General features: G+C 42.3%; 3 long non-coding RNA genes across 3 annotated transcripts; all 3 read right to left on the minus strand.

The window, feature by feature from the left end:
- Positions 1–15,859: 15,859 nt before the first annotated feature.
- On the minus strand, positions 15,860–16,382 carry LOC145804208 (uncharacterized). The gene is made up of 3 exons (XR_014345837.1): positions 16,180–16,382; positions 16,011–16,100; positions 15,860–15,915 (listed from the first exon to the last, which is right to left on the minus strand). It is a non-coding gene; the product is annotated as an uncharacterized LOC145804208 (long non-coding RNA).
- A 180-nt stretch (positions 16,383–16,562) lies between these two features.
- LOC145804209 (uncharacterized) lies at positions 16,563–16,971 on the minus strand. Its single transcript, XR_014345838.1, has 3 exons — positions 16,934–16,971; positions 16,807–16,836; positions 16,563–16,717 (listed from the first exon to the last, which is right to left on the minus strand). It is a non-coding gene; the product is annotated as an uncharacterized LOC145804209 (long non-coding RNA).
- Positions 16,972–17,898: 927 nt separating this feature from the next.
- LOC145804210 (uncharacterized) lies at positions 17,899–18,309 on the minus strand. The gene is made up of 3 exons (XR_014345839.1): positions 18,257–18,309; positions 18,068–18,167; positions 17,899–17,991 (listed from the first exon to the last, which is right to left on the minus strand). It is a non-coding gene; the product is annotated as an uncharacterized LOC145804210 (long non-coding RNA).
- Positions 18,310–23,525: the final 5,216 nt, after the last annotated feature.

A 23,525-nucleotide genomic window follows, 5' to 3' on the forward strand; every position in this document is an offset into this window, starting at 1 on the left:
CCCCTTGGGGCAGATTAGACCAGTGCCCCTTCACCGTGCTATCCATCATTGAAGAAGGCCTCCGCTTCCCAGTCAACCCACTGATGACCGAATTCTTGCGCCGCACCGAGCTAGCACCCACTCAAGTCTCAACCAATACTTACCAAATAATCAACGGGGTCCACGAGTTGAACAACCGGCTAGGAACCAACTTAGGTTTAGCCGAGATACTCCGTCAATACACCCTTGGGCACACGGGCGACGGCTTCGCCTATTACTTAAAAATTTGACCGGGCAAAGAAAAAATAGTGACCGGTACCCCAGACAAGGACTTACACGATGACGACTTTTTCTGGGTGTCTGGCAACTATGAAACGGCCGACGTACCGGGCTGGTTTATTAGCGAGAACTTTGGCGAGACATGTAAGCCGTGCTAACTGCTCGATCAATTTATCTTTGCTATTCTGTATTTTACACTTTTCTTCTTTCCTTTGCAACGATCCAAGCCTTGCAAGCCCACTACCAGTACCCCAATGAAGCAGCCATCAGGACAGTGCTCCGTTACTGCAACCGGGATTGTAACGAACTCCTCGGCTACACTCCAACATACCGGTATTCAGCTCCGCGCCAGAGTAAAGTTACTGACTTTCTTCGCGCTCCATCTCCGCCTCCAGATCCTACACTGTCAGACGTTCCCTTCATCCGTTTAACCGAGGCAGAAGAAATGGCAAAGAGAAGTCGTATCAAGAACCTACTCACAGTAACCTCTACCAAGATACCGAGCATACCAACCCGCTCTCCTGCTGCCGGTTAATCCAGCGGGGCCGTGGTGGCATTGGCATCTCCCGCCGTCGGGCAAGCAAGCCAAGGCATTCGCCGTGCTGGGAAAAGGCCTCGTGCAGACCCATCTGCCGAGTTGGTTGCGGAGCTCACTACCAAGCAACCTACCGTCATAATCGACCCAACGCCCGCGTGGAAACCACAGCTCAAACATCGGGGCAAGGAGATCCCCACAACAGCTTCTGTCAAAGGTGACAAAGAGCATCTGCTCGCCTTTGACCTCACCAAAGCGCTCCTGCTACCGAGCGACGTGGTTGGCAATGATCATGCGTCAGACACCCGGTTGGTGAAGTCATCGGTCAAATCCATGACTAGGGTAAGAATCTCAAACTTCCCTCAAAATTTCTCAAGTGTTTGTTCGGTTTCCTTTCTAACCAAACTTTCTTCTTGTAGGCCATCCAGAAGCAGCACTTGGTCATGGAGCGCATTTACCGACTCCGGCAGAAGGCCAATGATTCTGCCAACCAGGTTGCAAGCCTCCAAACCGAGCTCGGGCGGGCCAAGTCTTCTCTGCAAATCGCAAATGCGGACAATACCAAATTGCTCGGCCAGCTTGGTGCCGCCGAGCAGGAAAGAGATGCAATAAAGGTCGAGCTGGAGGCCTTGAAACAGTTAAGGGAGAAGGAGCTGGAGGGCGCCAATAATGTCGACTTCAAGGAGGCCGAGGAGAGCTACACAAAGCAGGTTCATGCCACCCAAGATATCTACTTCAAGGCGGGTTGGAAGACTGCTTGTGAACAGCTCGGCCAAGGATTTGGGACCGACATATTTGCCTGGCCTCCAACTGTCTTCTTGCCGACTTATCTTGTGCCATACGCCAACGATATATTCAGTGCATTGCAGGCTGAGGCTGAAAAAGGAGGAGAAGAAGAGGCTGAGGAAAATGCTTAACAGGAGAACTATCCAGAACAGCCCGGCGCCCAAGACCGAACAGCAACAATCAACCTAGAGCTAACCGGGGACGAGTTCACTGACCTTTCTTCCCTCGTTTAGTTTTTTGTTCTCTTTTTGCCTGAACATACTTTTCACATCAATGAAGGAGCTCCGTTTTCTTCAAGTGTTTGTACGGTCTTCAAGCGAAATAGCTTCAACCGAACAAAATACCTTGGCAAGACTAACCAGCTTGAGTAACCGGAGTAAAACATCGTGGTTAGAGTCTTAGGAAGTTGAATAAATCGTCAACTTAGTAAAACATCTCGGTTTTAAACTAAAAATTGAGCAAATCATCAACGCAATTAACCGGAGTAAAACATCTCGGTTTTAAACCAAAAGTTGAGCAAATCATCAACGCATTCAACCGGAGTAAAACATCTTGGTTTTAAACTAAAATTTGAGCAAAACATTAACTCATTCAACCAGAGTTAACATCTCGGTTGAGAATCTAAAAGTTGAGCAAAACATCAATTCATTCAACCGAAGTTAACATCTCGGTTGAGAATCTCAGAGTTGAGCAAAACATCAACTCATTCAACCGGAGTTAACATCTCGATTGAGAATCTCAGAGTTGAGCAAAACATCAACTCATTCAACCGGAGTTAACATCTCGGTTGAGAATCTAAAAGTTGAGCAAAACATCAACTCATTTAACCGGAGTTAACATCTCAGTTAAGAATCTAAAAGTTGAAAAGCAACAATCAGAATGCTAAGGCAAAGATGAGACACTTCTATATATTGACAAAAAGAATATTACATTCTAAAGTGTAAGGCAAAAAGTTCCTTTGCACAAAAAGAAAACAAAAGCTAAAAATAGTAAAATTTGATGTTGGCCGTATTCCATGGCCGGGGTATTCTTCTGCCTTCCAAATCCTCCAAGTGGTATGCCCCCTTGCCCGCCAGGCCGATTATCTTGTAGGGTCCTTCCTAGTTTGCCCCTAGTTTGCCTTCACCTAGCACCAGGGTATAGCCCATGACCTTCCTCAAGACCCAGTTACCTACTTTGAACGGTCTGGGGTGCACCATTTTGTTGTATTTTCTTGAGAGCTCTTGTTGGTAGATGGCCACATGGATGAGAGCCTTTTCCCAGCGTTCTTCCACGAGGTCCAATTCTAGGGCAATGTCTTCGGCGTTCAGCTCGGGCTCAAAACTTTCACTTCTGAGGGTGGGCATTCCAACTTCCAAGGGTATGACCGCCTCCATGCCATATGCCAAAGCAAAAGGTGTTTCCCCGGTAGATCGCCGCGGGGTTGTTCGGTATGCCCAAAAGACGTTGGGGAGTTCCTCGACCTATTTTTCCTTGGCTTTCTCAAGCCTCTTCGTCAACCCATCAAGGATGGTCTTGTTTGATGCTTCGGCTTGACCATTAGACTGGAGGTAAGCCGGGGTAGAATTGTAGAATTCAATCTTTAAGTTTTCACAAAATCCTCTGAATAGGCGATCGTCAAATTGGGTGCCGTTATCAGAGATCAGAATTTTTGGGACGCCAAACCGCGTTACCGCATTCTGCTAGACAAACCGCTTGACGTCTTTCTCTTTGATTGTTTCCAAAGGCTCTGCTTCAACCCATTTGGTGAAGTAGTCTGTGGCTGCGATGAAAAACTTTCGGTTACCTAATGCGGTTGGGAGTGGCCCCACTATATCGAGCCCCCATATCGCAAAGCAATGTTGTGAAACCCGGACCGGACCGGCCGGTCGAACCGGTTGGACCGGGAACCGGGCCTGGCTCCGGTCCGGTCAACCCTCCAGAACCGGACTGTGAGCAAAACCGGCCTGGAAATTGAAAACCGCCAGAACCGGCGGTTGAACCGGGATAACCGGTGAACCGGACCGGTTCTCGGCGAGTCAGACCGGGGATTTTTTTTATTTTTTTTTTTATTTTCTTTCTTTCTTTTCTTTCTTTCTTATATATTTATATTTATATATATATATATATATTAATTATAAATATATTTTAAAATTTTGACTAAAAATTCTTACTTCAAGAGTCTCCTCTCATAAGAAAGAGTCTCATTGGAAGTTGGAGAAGATTATGAAAGTCTATTCCTATTTATAGGAGAAAAAATTTCAAAAAGAACCTACAAAATTCTATGTGGGATTCAATCAAATTATTTGAAACATATTGATGGGAGGGAGAGTTGAAAATTTCATTTCCCTCCAAAATTAAACCTAACATTGAATCAATTTGTTTGGAGGGAATGCTTGAAAATTTTAATTTCTTTAAAACAAGTGACTTTTTTTTTATCAATTATAACTTTATTAAATATTATTAATAAATATTATACAACAATTTTTATTTTTATTTGAGTATTTATATATATTTTTATTTATTTATAATTTTTAATTATATTTTTTAATTATATAATATTAATTATGACGTCACGGTTCGACCGGTTTGACCCGACGGTTGAACCGGTGACCCGTCCACCCGGTCACTTTTCCGGTTCGCTCACCGGTCCGGTTTTCAAAACATTGTCGCAAAGGGCCAAGGGCTGGTGAGGGGAAGAAGTTCTCTGGCCGGTTGGTGAATTTGGTGGGCAAAATTCTGGCACTTCTCACACTTGCGAACATACTTCTGCGCGTCGGCTTGCATGCACGGTCACCAGTAGCCTTGCGAAATAGCTCGGTAGGCCAAAGATCTGCCCCCTATGTGACTGCCACAGATGCCTTCATGAATTTCGTACAAGAAGGTGTCCACGCTGCTCAGGTGCACACACTTTAGATAACGACCGGTAAAAGACTTCTTGAATAAAGCGCCTGACGGAGAGAGCCAAAACCGCTCTGACTTCACCCGGACTTTATGTGCTTCCTTCTTCTCGGCAGGGAGGGTCCAGTCTCTGAGAAAGAGGATAATAAGGTCCATCCATAAAGGACCTAGCTCGGCGCAAAGTACTTCTGTCTGCCCGGTTTCCTTAATGCTGGGCCACGGAAGGAATTCAATCAGGAGAGGGTTGGGAGATGTGCTATTGACCATGGAAGCAAGGCTGGCCAATTCATCTGCTTGGTCGTTTTCTTCTCGGAAAATCTGTTGGACCCTTATTGCCTGGAATCGCTTGATGTGGTCTCTAACAAGAGCTTGGTATTTCATCATTCTGTCATCCTTTGCTTTGTAAACCCCAGAAACTTGGTTAACCACAAGCTGAGAATCATTGTAAACCATTAGCTCGGATGCGTGCATTTGAAGCGCGCTCTTGAGCCCGGCCAAAAGTGCTTCGTACTCAGCCTCGTTGTTTGAGGCAGGGAATCCGAGGATGATAGAATGTTAGATAGTTAGCCCGTCTGGCGAAATCAGAACTATACCTAGCCCGGCACCATGACGGTTCGAGACTCCATCAACAAAAAGTTTCCACATTTCGCCAACAAAGAGTTTCCAACAGTCTGAGGGGTCCTGAGAGGCTTGAAGGTTGACGGGATCACAGTTGTTCAGCTGTTTGGCTTCAAGTTCTGTGCTGAGTGATTCCACTTCAGCCCTCATCGGTGATTCACCGCCGGACTCAGCAAGTTGATCCGTAATGCCTAAGTCCGTAGGTGAATCGCCGGGTTGCAGTATTATGCCGGCTGCAGGCTCTGTGCTGAGTGGTTCCATTTCTTCCCCCCTTGGTGATGCGGTACCGGATGGAGCAAGTTGGTCGGAGATACCTAACTCCGTCATCGCATCGCCGGGCTGTGGTATTGTACTGACCGAAGGTTCTTCGGCGGGGCGTGCAAGTTCAGCGTCGTCGTCATCGCCGAGTTGTGTTATTGCGGTCTGGCTTGTATTCACCTCCTCATCTGCCGCGACAATATCCACCGGGCATACCGGATGAGTTTCAGGTGAGAATTCAACAACGAAGTCGGCCAATGTCTGAGCTTTGATGGCAGTTCGTGGCTGGAATTTGACATCGAATTGTCCCAACTCAACCGCTCACTTGAGGATTCAACCGGAGAAGTCCGCTCGTTAGAACAAAGCTTTGAGGGGGAACTCGGTCAAAACGATGATTGTATGGGCATGGAAGTAGTGCGCCAATTTCCTAGAGGCCATCATCAATGCCAATGCAAGTTTTTCCAGCGGCAAGTATCTCGACTTTGCCGGTAGTAAGGTTTTGTTGACGTAGAAGATAGGGAGATGCTTGATTCCTTCCGACCAGACAAGCACCGCGCTAACCGCATACTGTGAAACGGCCAAATAAAGGTAGAGCTCTTCGCCAGGTTTCGGCGTGACCAATAGGGGCGCTGAAGACAAATACTCCTTGAGCTCGGCCAAAGCCCAGTCACATTCTTCATCCCATGAGAACTTTGATTTCAGAGCTTGAAAGAAGGGGCGGCAACGATCTAATGACCGGCTTATAAATCGGTTAAGCGCGGCGGCCATTCTGGCCAGATGTTGCACATCCTTAGCCGAGCTCGGCTGCTTTAATTCTTGTACGGCTCTAATTTGTGTGGGGTCTGCCTCGATACATTTGGACATATTCAGGCGTAGCTTGTGTTGTTTGAGAATGGCGAACATCTCGGCCAAGTCGGACAAGTGGTCTGCTTGATGCCGGCTCTTAACCACCATATCATCTATATAAGCCTCCATTGTCCGGCCTAGCAGAGGAGCGAACATCTTGGTCACCATCCTTTGAAAAGTTGCCCCGGCGTTCTTCAAACCAAAAGGCATGACTCGGTAACAAAAGAGTCCCCTTGGTGTAGTGAATGAGGTGATCTCGAGGTCGGGGCCATGCATGGCAATCTGATCATAACCGCGGTAGGCATCTAAGAAACTGAGCCCGTTATGTCCAGCTGTCAAGTCCACAAGCTGGTCTATTCTGGGCAGTGGAAAGCTATCTTTAGGGCAAGCTCGGATGACGGTTTTATAGTCGACACAAACTCGACACTTTCCATTCTTCTTTGGTACAACCACTATGTTTGAAATCCACCGAGGGTAGTGCACTTCCTGAATAGCTCGTGCCTCAAGCAAGTTCTTCACTTCCTCTGCAACTACCTCGGTGTGATGCAGGGCCGATCTCCTTGTTCGCTGAATGACCGGCTTGGCCCCGGGGAAGACGTTTAGGTGATGGCAAATAAAACTCGGATCGAGGCCAGGCATGTCATAAGGCGACCATGCGAAGACTTCGATATTGGCCATCAAAAACTCAACCATCTTGGTCCTTTCTTATGCGGTAAGGCTTGAGCCGAGCAAGAAGAACCTGTCCGGACTCTCTGTATCAATTCGCACTTCAACCAATTCCTCGACGGCTTTGTCCTCGGCCCTAGTGCCCACATCGTCAAGGACTCCTCGGTCTTCCGGTCCCTCTATCATTTGGATGAAGCCCTTGGTAGCTCGGCTCCCATTGACTGCCATGAAGCATTGCTTCGACATGACTTGATCGCCCCAAATCTCCTCAATTGCCCCCGTAGCCGAGGGGAATCTCATCACCTGATGGAAGGTCGACGCTACGACTTGCATAGCGTGAAGCCATCCCCTTCCAAGGATCAGGTTATAGGTAGACGGCACCTGTAATACCCAGAACTCCACTTGCTTGTCCACGGATCTCGCTTTGACCGGCAGGATAATTTTTTCCAAAGGCCACTCAGGTTGTGAGTTGAAACCAACCAGTGGCGAAGTTGCCAGAGCCAAGTCTGTATCCCGAAGCTTGAGCTGTTTGAATGCGTCATAATACATGATCTCGACCGAGCTTCCCTGATCGATCAAGATGCGCTTGACATCGAATTCTTTGACGCGGAGTATGACCACTAAGGCGTCGTTGTGTGGCATCTGTATACGCTCTAGGTCCCTTATAGAGAAACTGATTACGTCTTTTTCTTCGGTCTTGCCCCTTTTGATCACGGGCTGGACCGACAAAACTTCCCTCATGTGCTCCGCTTTCTTGATCATACCTCGGAGTTCACACACACGCGCCGGTTCCACAATGCCGTGGATAACATTAACAATGCCCTAAGGGGATGCCTTCAAGTCATCCGGTCCACGCGGATCAATCGGGGCTTGATTTGCCTTCACGCCCCCGTTAATGTAAAGGTCCAGGTGTCCGGCTGTGACTAGCTCTTCCAAGTGTTGCCTCAAAGGCAAACAGTCCTCTGTCCGGTGGCCGCGCTCCCGGTGAAATGTGCAACGGTACCGCGGATTGAAACCATTCTGTCTGTCGCCCAACTTAGCAAGAAACCGGACATAATCCTCGTCACGAATTTCACTAAGTATGCGATAAATTGAAATCTTAAAGACCGTGGTGATGCCTGTCCTAACTTTCAACCTTCTGTTCGCATCAGCTACGTCGTCGCGGGGGTATTCATCTCGGTCATTCCGTCGACCCCTACCCCGGTTTCGACGATTTAAACCTCGGTCAGATTCCTCGGCGCGATCATTTGAACGATTGGTCTCCTGTCCGACCGCGTGCACCTTGCCAGCCAACCTCTTGTCTGTTGCTACCGGAGCTGCCTTTGCGATAGATGTTGCCGCATCATCTTGTACTCGGATGTGCTCGTTTATGCACTGCATTAATTAGCCCATGGATGTCGGCTGGTGCATAGTAAGCGAGTCCCGCAATCTATGTCCAACCGGGAGACCATGCTTATACTGCGTGATTGCAAGGTTGACCGGACAATCCAAGATCTCGTTGAAGGTTTCCTAGTATCTGGAGTTGTATGCCTTGAGCGTGTCGCTCGGCTCCATCTTGACACTGAGAAGGTGGTCAACTTCATTCGGTGTCTTAGTGTTGGTTTTTAAGCGCGTCACAAAGGCTTCCGCCAACTGCTGCCACCGTTCGATGCTTCCCTCCGGCAACCTCTCGAACCATTTCAAGCCCAGCTCGCCCAAACTTGACGGGAAGATAAGGCACATAAGAGCGTCATTTCGCCTATGTCCGGCCATGACTTGTTGGAAGTGGCTTACATGCATATATGGATCAATTTTTCCGTCGTAGAGCGTGAACTTTGGCTGGTGGAAGCCCGTCGAAAGCGGTGTTGTTTCTATCTCTAGGGAGAAAGGAGTGGCGCTCAGCCTCGCCAAGTCTGTGTCTAAAAGGAGAGGCGCAACGAGGCGAGGTGGAGGCATTCCGACCTTTTCACTGGCGTGAACCCCATAGGATAGCCACTGGAACGTCGGCACCCTCTAAGCCTCCCGCCGGCGAGCCCGTTCCTTCAAGACTGCCCGCAAATTGTCACACCCAAAATCCGGGCATGACCGGCCGTGGCCCACAGGGACTTAGCCCAAGGCACACGTAAGCCTAAACACGAATCCAATCACATTGAACAACTGAACAATAGTCCAATAATAAATAACCAAAACTCAATCCAGACATGTCACAATTATAAACGGCAAAATCAACCGTAATCAAAAACCATCCAAACTTATGGGATATAAACAACCCACATATCAAAAATAATCCTAAATGAACTTTGATAAGAATAAATATAAATATGCACAAACTTGACATAACACTCTAAACTAAAGGAATGCCCTAGAGGTCCATGCAATTGAGTCCCCGCTACGCCATGAGTCCATTCTAAGTTCTTCTAACACCTGGAAATGGTAAACAACTAAGTCAGCTGATAGCTCAGTGAGTAGCAACATGGATAGTAAATATAGTTTTGAAAACAGGGTTCATTTCCAAAATAAGATATATATCATAGAAACTAGATTGGCATACAGTTTGGTAAATACAATCTGTTTCAAAAAGAAGGTTCCACAATTCAACGCTTAAAATACTCATGTCTCGCAAGAACATGATAAACAACATTTTCCACTTAAAACAAATTATAACATGAACACCAATAATTTTCTAGGTACCAAGAAAAACAAATAATCTGCCACACAGTTCTCAAGGCTATAAGCCCCGTTGGACCTAATACCGAACTAAGAGTCATCCTCAGGATGGCACCTGGGCCTTTTCTCAAAGACGATCCGATTGAAGGTCACCTAGTTGTTTTTAAAGGTCTTTTCCTTACAATCGTTGAGCACTAAAGTCATCACGGCCCAACCCGGATCTGTTCCTTAGTGGCCAGAGTCACCACACACAGTGGAATAATTTCCCTGGACTAAATACACACATGGTCCCAATAATCAATACACATCAATTTCGCAAAACATGGTGGTTCATCATTATAAACATGAGACCAAAACAAATAGTTTACAGTATGCCAAGTTCACACATGTTTCAGAAATAATTTGATTCAATTGATAATATAATAATTTATCAAAACAGTTTAGTCTTGAAACAACAATTTAATTTTCCAACAGTTCAGGGTAGGGGAACATTTATAAAAATACGTAGCATGAAACTACTCACCTGAAACAAAATAATATAATCCTCGAATAGAGTGTAAAAGTCCAACTAGTGCCCTGAACCAAGTATAAAAACTACATGTCACAACTAATTTAAAAATACTATATAAAAAAAAATAGGAACTAAGTAACCTCAACTAAAGCGCACTAACACGTCTCAACCCAACTCACCGTTACACTTAAATATTACCTAAGTTCATGTTCTTCAAGGTCTAAAATCACCCAAGACATGGTTCCGATCGAAACTTAACTAAAAATAACTTTAAGATAAAACAGAGTTTTAAACAAGTTTTCGCAATTTATTCGCTAACTTTGAAAATTACAAAACCCACTCCACGCTATTCAAAAAATTCCAATAACCTCCAGATATGATCTAATATATCCTAAGTTTCAAACCCAATTGGTTTCACTTGATTTGCTTATCAAAATAATTATCTATAATTTATTATATCCAAACAGGTTGTTTTCTGCAGCACTTTAAAGAAATTGACGGTTCTCTTAATATACACGAGCAATCAATGCAAGGCCAAAAACGTATGAAACTAGACTTGTAACCGGGTCTAATGACACTAATTTGATAATTTTTGGATTTATACCCAAAGAGAACAACACTCCCGAATTTACTGTTTCAGACTGGTTTCCTGGACAGATTTAAATACCTCAATTTATATGGGTTTTGACTCCCAAAAATTATGAAAAAATTCAGATATGCAATTCAATATGTAATTGATCCACTGTAAAAATTTCAGATTAAAATTCATCCGTTTGATGTGGTTTCTTGATTTTTAAAGTTTGTGATTCTGTGCAGAATTTTTTAACTAAGAATAATACCCATTCTTTATACATGAATTTAACTCCTCAAATTTCTTAACAGTGTATACATATACACTACAGGAAAAAGTGTTTTTGCGACGGCGTGCGCCGTTGCTAATACCTTTTGCGACGGTAATTTGGCTTTTTGCGACGGCAAAAGGGGGTCCCGACAAAGGGGGTTGCAAAAGGGATTTAGCGACGGTAAGTGCCGTCGCCATTGTTTTTTGCGACGGGAGTCTGCCTTTTTGCGACGGCAATGTTCTGTCGCCAATAATGGAAGAAAATCTGACTTTTTGCGACGGCACAGTATGTCCATCGCTAAAAAAGGTTTTTGAGACGGCAAGAATGCCGTCGCTAAAAGTGTCGTAGCTGATACTATTGCCGACGGCAGACTGAGCCGTCGCTAAAGGTTTTATTTTAAATTAAATTTCGTAGCTTTTGCGACAGTATGGCTGCCGTCGCAGAAGCCTCCAAAAATGTTTTTGCGACGGGTTATTATGCCGTCTCAAAAAATAAAAATAAAAATAAAAATAAAACCTGTTGGGAAATTATTAAAAAAATTAAAATAACCTGTATTAAATGAAAAATAACTATAAAAAAATCTAAAAATTACATAATAATATAAATACATACATAAACAAAAGTTGACAAATAATAAAAATCCATAATGTTGTTCCATTCATAACAATACAGAAATAAAAATTCATAAAAACAAAAATTATGCCACTACATAATGTCGCATACTACATACATAATGTTATTCACAAATTTAAATAACATAAATCAAAATCAAAACTAAAAGTTTTCGTCTTGATTCTTTCGTGGGTTACAAAAACAAAAGTTGGTAATAATCTTTATACGCCCGCATTCCACAAGAAGCAAACTGCTACTTAGGAAATATCTGAAAAAAACAAGATAAAAATAATTAATAACCATATAATGGTGTTAATATTTTAATTACAGAAAAATATAAAAAAAAATTGACTACTATATAATTAGAAAGATAGTTTAGTAAATAATTTTGACTAGACCAAAATCCGGCTCTAACTCCCAAACCGGGAACCCGATTCGAGCCCCGTCTTCTCCCACAAGTCTCTCGTCCCTAGGCGGTCGCGTGTGCCAACTTTCGTGCTAAAGCGACGCCGTTTGGTGATTTTGGAGCATTAACGCCTCGAATTCAAGTTTCTTAAGGAACTAGTTTGCCTAAAGTGAAATCCGGCTCTAACTCCCAAACCGGGAACCCGATTCGAGCACCGTCTTCTCCCACAAGTCTCTCATGCCTAAGCGGTCACGTGTGCCAAGTTTCGTGCTAAACCGACGCCGTTTGGTGATTTTGGAGCATTAACGCCTCGAATTCAAGTTTCTTAAGGAACTAGTTTGCCTAAAGTGAAATCCGGCTCTAACTCCCAAATCGGGAACCCGATTAGAGCCCCGTCTTCTCCCACAAGTCTCTCGTGCCTAGGCGGTCGCGTGTGCCAAGTTTCGTGCTCAACCGACGCCGTTTGGTGATTTTGGGGCGTTAACACCTCGAATTCAAGTTTCTTGAGGAAGTAGTTTACCTAAAGAGAAATCCGGCTCTAACTCCCAAACCGGGAACCCGATTCGAGCCCCATCTTCTCCCACAAGTCTCTCGTGCCGAGGCGGTCGCATGTGCCAAGTTTCGTGCTAAACCGACACCGTTTGGTGATTTTGGAGCATTAACGCCTCGAATTCAAGTTTCTTAAGGAACTAGTTTGCCTAAAGTGAAATCCGGCTCTAACTCCCAAACCGGAAACCCGATTCGAGCCCCGTATTCTCCCATAAGTCTCTCGTGCCTAGGCGGTCGCGTGTGCCAAGTTTCGTGCTAAACCGACGCTGTTTGGTGATTTTGGAGCATTAACGCCTCGAATTCAAGTTTCTTGAGGAACTAATTTGCCTAAAGTGAAATCCGGCTCTAACTCCCAAACCGGGAACCCGATTCGAGCCCCGTCTTCTCCCACTAGTCTCTCGTTCCTAGGCGGTCGCGTGTGCCAAGTTTCGTGCTCAACCGACGCCGTTTGGTGATTTTGGGGCGTTAACACCTCGAATTCAAGTTTCTTAAGGAAGTAGTTTACCTAAAGTGAAATCCGGCTCTAACTCCCAAACCGGGAACCCGATTCGAGCCCCGTATTCTCCCACAAGTCTCTCGTGCCTAGGCGGCCACGTGTGCCAAGTTTCGTGCTAAACCAACGCCGTTTGGTGATTTTGGAGCATTAACGCCTCGAATTCAAGTTTCTTAAGGAACTAGTTTGCCTAAAGTGAAATCCGGCTCTAACTCCCAAACCGGGAACCCGATTCGAGCCCCGTCTTCTCCCACAAGTCTCTCGTGCCTAGGCGGTCGCGTGTGCCAAGTTTCGTGCTAAATCGACGCCGTTTGGTGATTTTGGGGCGTTAACACCTCGAATTCAAGTTTCTTAAGGAAGTAGTTTACCTAAAGTGAAATCCGGCTCTAACTCCCAAACCGGGAACCCGATTCGAGCCCCGTCTTCTCCCACAAGTCTCTCGTGCCTAGGCGGTCGCGTGTGCCAAGTTTCGTGCTCAACCGACGCTGTTTGGTGATTTTGGGGCGTTAACACCTCGAATTCAAGTTTCTTGAGGAAGTAGTTTACCTAAAGAGAAATCCGGCTCTAACTCCCAAACCGGGAACCCGATTCGAGCCCCATCTTCTCCCACAAGTCTCTCGTGCCTAGGCGGTCGCATGTGCCAAGTTTCGTGCTAAACCGACACCGTTTGGTGATTTTGGAGCATTAACGCCTCGAATTCAAGTTTCTTAAGGAACTAGTTTGCCTAAAGTGAAATCCGGCTCTAACTCCCAAACCGGAAACCCGATTCGAGCCCCGTCTTCTCCCACAAGTCTCTCGTGCCTAGGCGGTCGCGTGTGCCAAGTTTCGTGCTAAACCGACGCCGTTTGGTGATTTTGGAGCATTAACGCCTCGAATTCAAGTTTTTTGAGGAACTAATTTGCCTAAAGTGAAATCCGGCTCTAACTCCCAAACCGGGAACCCGATTTGAGCCCGGTCTTCTCCCACAAGTCTCTCGTGCCTAGGCGGTCGTGTGTGCCAGGTTTCGTGCTAAATCGACGCCGTTTGGTGATTTTGGGGCGTTAACTCCTCGAATTCAAGTTTCTTAAAGAACTAGTTTGCCAAAAGTGAAATCCGGCTCTAACTCCCAAACCGGGAACCCGATTCGAGCCCCGTCTTCCCCCACAAGTCTCTCGTGCCTAGGTGGTCGTGTGTGCCTGGTTTCGTGCTAAACCGACGCTGTTTCGTGATTTTGGGGCGTTAACTCCTCGAATTCAAGTTTGTTAAGGAACTAGTTTGCCTAAAGTGAAATCCGGCTCTAACTCCCAAACCGGGAACCCGATTCGAGCCCCGTCTTCTCCCACAAGTCTCTTGTGCCTAGGCGGTCGCGTGTGCCAAGTTTCGTGCTCAACCGACGCCGTTTAGTGATTTTGGGGCGTTAACACCTCGAATTCAAGTTTCTTAAAAAACTAGTTTGCCAAAAGTGAAATCTGACTCTAACTCCCAAACCGGGAACCCGATTCGAGCCCCGTCTTCTCCCACAAGTCTCTCGTGGTCTCTCGTGCCTAGGCGGTTGTGTGCCAGGTTTCGTGCTAAACCGATGCCGTTTCGTGATTTTGGGGCGTTAACTCCTCGAATTCAAGTTTCTTAAGGAACTAGTTTGCCAAAAGTGAAATCCGGCTCTAACTCCCAAACCGGGAACTCGATTCGAGCCCCGTCTTCTCCCACAAGTCTCTCGTGCCTAGGCGGTCGTGTGTGCCAGCTTTCATGCTAAACCGACGCCGTTTCGTGATTTTGGGGCGTTAACTCCTCGAATTCAAGTTTCTTAAGGAACTAGTTTGCCTAAAGTGAAATCCGGCTCTAACTCCCAAACCGGGAACCCGATTCGAGCCCCGTCTTCTCCCACAAGTCTCTCCTGCCTAGGCGGTCGCGTGTGCCAAGTTTCGTGCTCAACCGACGCCGTTTGGTGATTTTGGGGCATTAACACCTTGAATTCAAGTTTCTTAAAGAACTAGTTTGCCAAAAGTGAAAAGTGAAATCCGGCCCTAACTCCCAAACCGGGAACCCGATTCGAGCCCCGTTTTCTCCCACAAGTCTCTCGTGCTTAGGCGGTCGTGTGTGCCAGGTTTCGTGCTAAACCGACGCCGTTTGGTGATTTTGGGGCGTTAACTCCTCGAATTCAAGTTTGTTAAGGAACTAGTTTGCCTAAAGTGAAATCCGGCTCTAACTCCCAAACCGGGAACCCGATTCGAGCCCCGTTTTCTCCCACAAGTCTCTCTTTAACTTAGAATGTCTAAATTATGCAAAGATACATTTTAGCTTAGAATGCAAAGATACATTTTATACCTGATCTTCTGGTGGTGGTGTATATGGATTCTCGTCTTCTGTAGATTCCCTAAATGCCCGGTGGCCACTCGATGCATCTGGAACCTATGATAGTCAATACATAATGTGGTAATCATATTCGAATTTTATACATAATCTTGTGTGAAAATTGAACTATCAAACAATTTAATTTATATCGAACCTGTCTGTTGGGATCCACACTTGCCCCCTGTGACACTAAGGCCATCATCTCAGCTCTCATCTGCTGTAAATGTGTAGAGAACTCTGCTCGCAGCTCCTCCCTCAACTCATCCCTTAGCTCTGCATGAACCTTCTGCGTGATCTGATCAATAGTCGATAGCTGGGGTGTTGATTATGATGGCCCAGCACCATCTTTATACACCGCTCTCCGAGGCACAATTCTCCCGTATATGCGACAATATCCATGTCCGTCATGACCTATCAACTCATGGAAAATGGCATTCCTAGCCTCCAAAGTCCGACCATCCTCAAGTAGCATAGAGAGTTGACGATTAAACTCATCCTGTATTGAATAAGACATATAAGTATATGCCAAATTAAGATGGTTGACACACAAAAAATAAACTTTAAATACAATCAAAGGTGTTTGGAAACTACCAAGGTCTGAATAACCTCTGGGTCATCTACTCTACGCGTCATAAGCCAAACATTCATCTTATCAGTAGACTCCCCCTTACTGGTCATCTGTATTTTTTTAGAAATATGAAAATTAGAATGTAAATAATTTGTAAATATACAATGTTTATTTATATACAAAAATATAACAATAAAATGTAAACCTCATGCCGTATCTGAGAGAAAGTAGTACGCCCTGTGGTATGAGCTATGCCGTGAGCTCGCCGATTTTTAGCGTTCCTACTTGCGATTTTCTATAACAGGTTCGACAAATGTAAGTATGTAAATATGATTTGTATGTTTACATATCATAAATATAACTTATTTGTATACCTCAGCATCGGAAGTACGCCAATACTCCACAAGTTCTTCCCACTGGCTTGGCACAATGTGCATAGGAACATCATCCTTCAGATTAGGATCAGAACTTCTAGGCTTGAAATACTTAGCCTTAAGCTTGTTCTTGTGATCCTTCCATATGCTGTTGCAGTTTTTCATGCAGATTGGCTTGTACTCCTCTAGACATATATTCAAATTGTCCTATAAAACACAATTTCAAAGTTTAAATAATAATAACACAATTTTGGAATTCGAATTTGTGGACAAAAATATACTTTTACCTTCACATCCTTCCAAATAGCATCAATAATATAATCAGGCACATTGTTCCAGTCAAGAAAAGTAAGAGGAACAATGTTACCATTCCGCATAATAATGCCAAGTTGAGTAGTTAACTTAGCCACGTTATCCCCTATTGGGCAGTAATTTCCATCAAATTGTATGTCTAGCTTTTTACCAGTACCCCACTCTTTAATGCCCTTGGCACATCCTCTACCACGCCTAGTCGAGGTTGATGAAGAACTAACATGACCTGTGAGATACAATAACAATAAACAATATGTAATGGTAATAAACAAATGCAAATTTAAATAATGTGAATACAAATCATATCACATAAACCTGAGGTGGGCTGTGAAGAAGTCGAAGGGTCTGCAAAATACAATGAGAATAAACAAGTTATATATAATGAGCATAAATAAATGTATGTTTAAATAATTTTCATACAAATCAAAGCAAATTTATATACCTGCGGATGGCTCATAAGCTGATGATGGTAGCTGCTGTGGTGGCACTGATGGTGGACGCATCGATGGTAGGCGTGGAGGCTGAGTACATGGTAGCTGTTGTGGTGCCACTAAAGGCCCCTCCGATAGTGGCCGATGTGATGCCTCCTCTGATGGTGGTGCTACTGATGTCCTGTTATGTAGCACATCAGACATCATGCGCCGGGGATGATCAGGCTTCCTCTTCCTTCCCATAATAATCTGCAAGCAATATAACATTAATTGACATTAGAAACATAGACAATGGTTTGTCGTCAACTATAATATGACATTAATTGAACTAATACAATTACAAAGACAAAGTAAATTAAGAAATTGATGATTAACTACAACCTTGGCCTTAATTGAATTACTAATGTTTCCACCACTATCAGCCTATTTGAACATCAACTGTTTCCCCTTCTGCGGCTTCCCTCACCCAACCAACTTCTTCATCACGAAGCATTATATTTTCTTCCAATTGTTGGCTCATGTATGGCTCGATTTGTGGATCAGTCGAACTCATATCAAATAAACCTCTTTGAGACATCATCACCACGACTTGCCAGTCTGGTTGTAACGGGTCTGCAACATACCAAACTTGCTCTGCTTGGGACGCCAAGATGAAAGGTTCATTGGTAATTCGATCATCTCGGTACAACAAATGATTGAAGTTCACCAGCGTGAAATTGAAGACATCTTCTTTCTTTCCGTGAATGTTGTCAATCCAATCACACTTAAACAACACATGTTTCTTCTCATTGGAATATCGAATCTCAACAATATCTGTCAATTGTCCATAATAGTACACAGACCCCACACGAGGATTCTTGTCTTTTCGACTAGCATAACTTATGGTATCTGCCTTCAAAGCTACACCACAATTTTGTGTGGCTCGATGGTCATCCATGGCCTTTACTCGATACCGAAACCCATTCAGTATATACCTGTTGAACCTCCTTGCCAAGTTATGAGGACCATTTGCCAATAGAATAATCTCTTCAGAAAATATGACATCAGTAGTCCTTCGCAAAGTTTGGACCTATTTTACACGAAAATGTAAAATTTAAAATGTAGTTCGACTTAAGTAACTAGAATCTATAGAGTTAAATACATACATGTTCCTTGAACCAAATGTGAAAAGTTTCAAAATGTTCACGCCGAAGCTGATGATCGTCAACACGAGGCATTTTGAGCTTAAGTACTTCAAGGTGTTCGCTGTGTAGATTGAAATTTTAGCAATACAAAAAATTTTGTAGAAAATTCAATAAAACATAATAAAATATTGAGTGAGTGACTTAACCTACTTTATGAATGGTTGAACCGCGCTTGTATTGAATAAGATGTACCGATGAGCTTGTTCCCAAGAAGTATTATCAAGATAAAAGCTTGTGTTTTCACCAATAGCATGACCCAAATTATCAGCACCACTATAGTTCCTCACGGGTCGACTAGATTTGGTTTCCACATCATTGAGATATTGTGCACAAAAATTCATGCATTCTTCCATAAGATATCCTTTAGCAATTGATCCTTCAGGATGAGCTCTATTACGCACGTATTACTTCAAAGTAAGAAGATACCTCTCAATTGGATACATCCATCGAAACTGAATCGCTCCACCCAATAAGGCTTCATCAGCTAGATGTATAGGCAAGTGCTCCATTATATCAAAAAAACTCGGAGGAAATATTTTCTCTAGATGACAAAGTGTTATAGGGATACGATCTTGAATATATTGCAAATCCGTCGCACGATTCACTTTTGAACACAATTGTCTAAAGAAATTGCTCAATTCAATCAAGGGTTCAATTACATTCTTCGGTAACGATCTTCGAATAGCCAATGGAATAAGTTGTTGCATCAGAATATGACTATCGTGGCTTTTAAGACCCCCAATACTTCTATCATGTAAGCGCACACGACGTGATATATTGAATGAATAGCCGTCGGGAACTCTTACTTCCTTCAACACTTTCAAGAACAAATCTTTCTCATCCTTGGTCATCGTGAATTGTGCTGCTGGTAAATAGGCTTTATTCGACCCTCTTAACTGCAAATGTAGGGGTTTTCTAATATTCATATCTTGTAAATCACGCCGAGCATTAACGCCATCCTTCGATTTTCCTGCAACCCCTAATATTGTCCACAGCACATTGTCACAAACATTCTTCTCTATATGCATCACATCGAGGTTGTGTCTTATTAGATTGTGCTCCCAATATGGCAATTCATAAAAGATACTCTTTTTCTTCCAACTGTGGGTGCGATGTCCAGCTTTCTCCTTCTCTACCTGTCTCCTATGCCTCTCCTTAAGTTCATCCCTCTTGTATTGGGTTAAAATACCCTCAGATTCTAATTATAGCAACATCTCAGTTCTAGACAACAATTTAGGTTTGAGTCGGACTTCCCGAGTACCATCAAATGATACTTTATCCTTCCGGAATTTATGGCCAGTAGGTAAAAATCTGCGATGACCCAAGTATGATTGTTTCCTACTATGCTTCAACCAACACGATGTAGTTTCCTTATTGCAACAAGGACATGCATATTCGCCTTTAGTACTCCATCCTGACAAGTTTGCGTATGCAGGAAAATCACTAATTGTCCACCGTAAAGCTGCATGCACTTGAAACATTTGATTTGTTGATGCATCAAATGTTGACACACCCTCATTCCATAGTTCTTTCAACTCCTCAATCAACGGTTGCATGTACACATCAATCTTGTCACCAGGTCCTTTTGGGCCGTCAATAAGCACGGCTAAAATTAGAAATGGTTGCTTCATGCACATCCATGGCGGCAAGTTGTATGGAACGAGCACAACAGGCCAAGTGCTATGAACTATGTTCATCGTTCTGAATGGGTTAAAACCATCAGATGCTAAGCCAAGCCTTACACTTCGGCAATCATTACTAAACTCAATATTCCGACGGTCAAAATCTTTCCATGCAAGGGAGTCAGCAGGATGCCTGAAGACACCATCATCAGTTCGTTCCTCTGCATGCCATCTCATTAACTTGGCCGTCTTGGATGACATAAACAACCTCTGCAACCTTGGCTTTAAAGGAAAATACCTCATCTGTTTTGCAGCTATTCGTTTGCCACCTTTGTTAGGACCATTTGAACCACCATCACCATTTGATTTCCATCTACAACTGTTGCATATGACACATTTATCAAGATTGGCGTCCTCGTTTCGAAACAACATGCAACTGTTGGGACATGCATCCCACGTCTCATACGTGAAGCCCAAATCTGTTGTGACCTTTTGAGCTTTATAATATGAGTCCGGGAGTTTCACACCTAACGGGAACGTCTCATTCAATAACTCAAGCAGCATGTCAACAGACTTGTCTGTCCACTGATTAAGCACCTTCAAATGTAAAAGTCGAACAATGAATGACAAAGATGTGAGCTTCTGACAATCCGGATACAATTCACTTTGTGCATCTTGAAGAAGTTTGAAATACTTTGCAGTCTCTGCATTTGGACCGAGCTGGGGTTCAAATGCATGGGGACCAGGCCCCTGTGGTTCATCACCCTTAACACTTGTATCGGCATATGGATTTCCCATAGCCCCTTGTATCATTCCAATCATATCATCCCCAATGTCTGAATTAGCTAATGTTTCATTCTCTCGATTACCATGCAGAGATACGTAAGATTCCCCATGATTAATCCAATGTTTGTATTTTTTAAAAAAACCATTCAAAATCAGATGCTCCTGTACACCCTCTCGTACAAAATAGTATCGATTCTCACACTTCCTACACGGACAACTGATCATCGAACCTTCAACCCTATTGGTGTAGGCAAACACAAGGAATTCATCAATCCCATTAATGTATTCGCTCGACATCCTATTTGGAAAATCGATCCAACTCTTATCCATCATCTGTACACATCCACAAAAATATCTCATCAAAGTAACTCTAAATATAATACCTATGTATTCATGTACCATGATACCTATCCATCCAATTTCTCTCAAATAGGTAGGTAGTCTTATCCTAGTTAGTTATTTACCGATTTAATAGGAGAACATAAAAAATGATATAATTTCATACTTTCTGAGTCATAACTTAAAAAATAAATAAATCATAACCAAACACCACATGAGGCACAACCACAGATCTTGTAAGTCTTAACTAAAACAATATCATAATTAACGAAGATAATTCATGATAACTAAAGGAAAAAAAAATGACATAACTAATGATGCATATGATAAATGGATGTGTATGGTAGAATTCTCCAAATTATTAGTATTCCATAATACTATGCGGCATTATTTATGAACTTGATAGATGAGTTATACAAAAACACACTAATCAAGTATATTGTCTCAAAAATTATTTAATAAAAATGGATCATTATTCTGTATATTATAATTTTGAACATCACATACATAATCTTATGTAACAAAGTAGAATAAGAAAGCCCAGTCCAAGTTTCTTTTCTATCTATATATATGGAGGCCCAATTACTTTCCATACTACAAATTACTTCCACAAACACACCAGCAAAGATCAACCAGGTAACGTAAATACTTAAATGCCTCGCACGCTACATGTTGGGAACATTGTAAGATATGCTCTCCTTGAAAGAAAATGCAAAAACTACATATAATGAAATGATAGCAGAACTGCATTAGCTATGGTTATGAAGTTCACAGACTAGATAGATGTACAGTATAACCAAATTAAGCACAGAACCATTACTTGTCGATAGAGTGGTGACTGGAACTTAAAGTTTCAGCTCAGGAAGGTTTCCTTTTGATCAACAAGGGGATAACAAAAGTTGCACCTTAGGATTTCTATTCCATAGAAAGATTTTGTCAATTATCAAAAAGTTGAAATTGCAATATTCAAAGGAAACAACCAGGTAGTTCAAAACCAATATAGACGGATCACAAAACGAAATAGGAGCACCATTTACATTCGAAAATGCAAGCAGTGTTATTATAAAATACAACAAATAAAAAGAATAGACTCTTCATAGCCCATTTTTGCAATTTACAATTCTGATTACACTTTGGTCTTTCAACATGAAAATGCACACCCTTCTTCATATAGAAAGTCAAATATATGAAAATAAACATATAGGGAGAAAATATTACAACTACAGAACTACTTTCCATGTTACCTTCCTAATTTTCATAAATGAAATCAAGTAGAGTCACTTCCTCCTGACCAAACTATTCTTGGACTAATTTGGTTGCATTTCGTGTTCAATTTTTTTTCCTAATTTTTTTTTTACATATATAAAAATAGGTTGTGAATTTTTAAAAGTTTATTATTTTTCAAAAAAATAAAATGATTGGAAATAATGAGTGTTTCCATAAATGTTATTATTATTTATTTAAATATACAAATTAAGTGTTATTATTTATTTTCAAAAAAATAAAATGATTGGAAAACAATGAAAACAGATTTTAGTTTTATAATGTATATATATATATATATTTATATATAATAATGAAAACAGATTTCCATAAATGTTATTATTATTTATTTAAATATACAGATTTTATAATATCAATGTAATTAGAATTATAATGTATATATATATATTTATATATAATTTACATATTTATATATATATATATATATATATCAATATATATATAAAGATGATACAGATTTATATATATATATATATATAGATTTAATAATGTATATATACAGATTCAATAATGTATACATATTAATAATGTATATATACAGATTTAATAATGTATACATATTAATTTACATATTTTTATATATATATATCAATATATATATATATATAAAGATGATACAGATTTATATATATATATATATACAGATTTAATAATGTATATGCACAGATTTAATAATGTATATATATATATATATATAAAGATGAGACAGATTTATATATACATATTGATACAGATTTATATATATATATATACAGATTTAATAATGTATATATTATCAATATATATATAGATGATACAGATTTATATACATATATATAGAGATAATACAGATCTGTATATATCTATACAGAGAGAGAGAGAGAGAGCATACCTGTCGTCCTCGCCGCAGCACCGCCACACCACCGCACCACCGTTCGCCGTTCGGCTTCGCAGGGATTTAGGGGAAAGAAATTGGTTTCACAGATTTAGGGATTTGGATAGGTTTTACACTTTTTGATCGAGCGGCAAGATGAAGAGCGGGGGCAAAAAAAATTTCACTTTTTGCGACGGTAGGTTTTACACCGTCACAAATGTCAAGTACTTTATTCATAAAACGACGCCGTTTAACTTAGACTTATTTGCGATGGACAATTGCCGTCGCAATATGTAAAATATTTGTGACAACAACCGTACGCCGTCTCAAAACATTGCTTTTGGCGACGGTAAAAACATCCGTCGCTAATACTGATGCATTTACTTCCTATCCGCGCATTTTTTATTACCGACGGGGACAACGCCGTCGCTAAAGCCCTCATTTGCGACGGTTTAAGCTGCCGTCGCAAAAAACCATTTTTTGCGACGGGAAAAGCGCCGTCGCTAATGCTTTCGTGTTTTTTACCCCCTTTTCT

Source organism: Camellia sinensis, chromosome 12, assembly GCF_055761805.1.
Source record: "Camellia sinensis isolate YWXY chromosome 12, ASM5576180v1, whole genome shotgun sequence".
Lineage (NCBI taxonomy): Eukaryota > Viridiplantae > Streptophyta > Magnoliopsida > Ericales > Theaceae > Camellia > Camellia sinensis.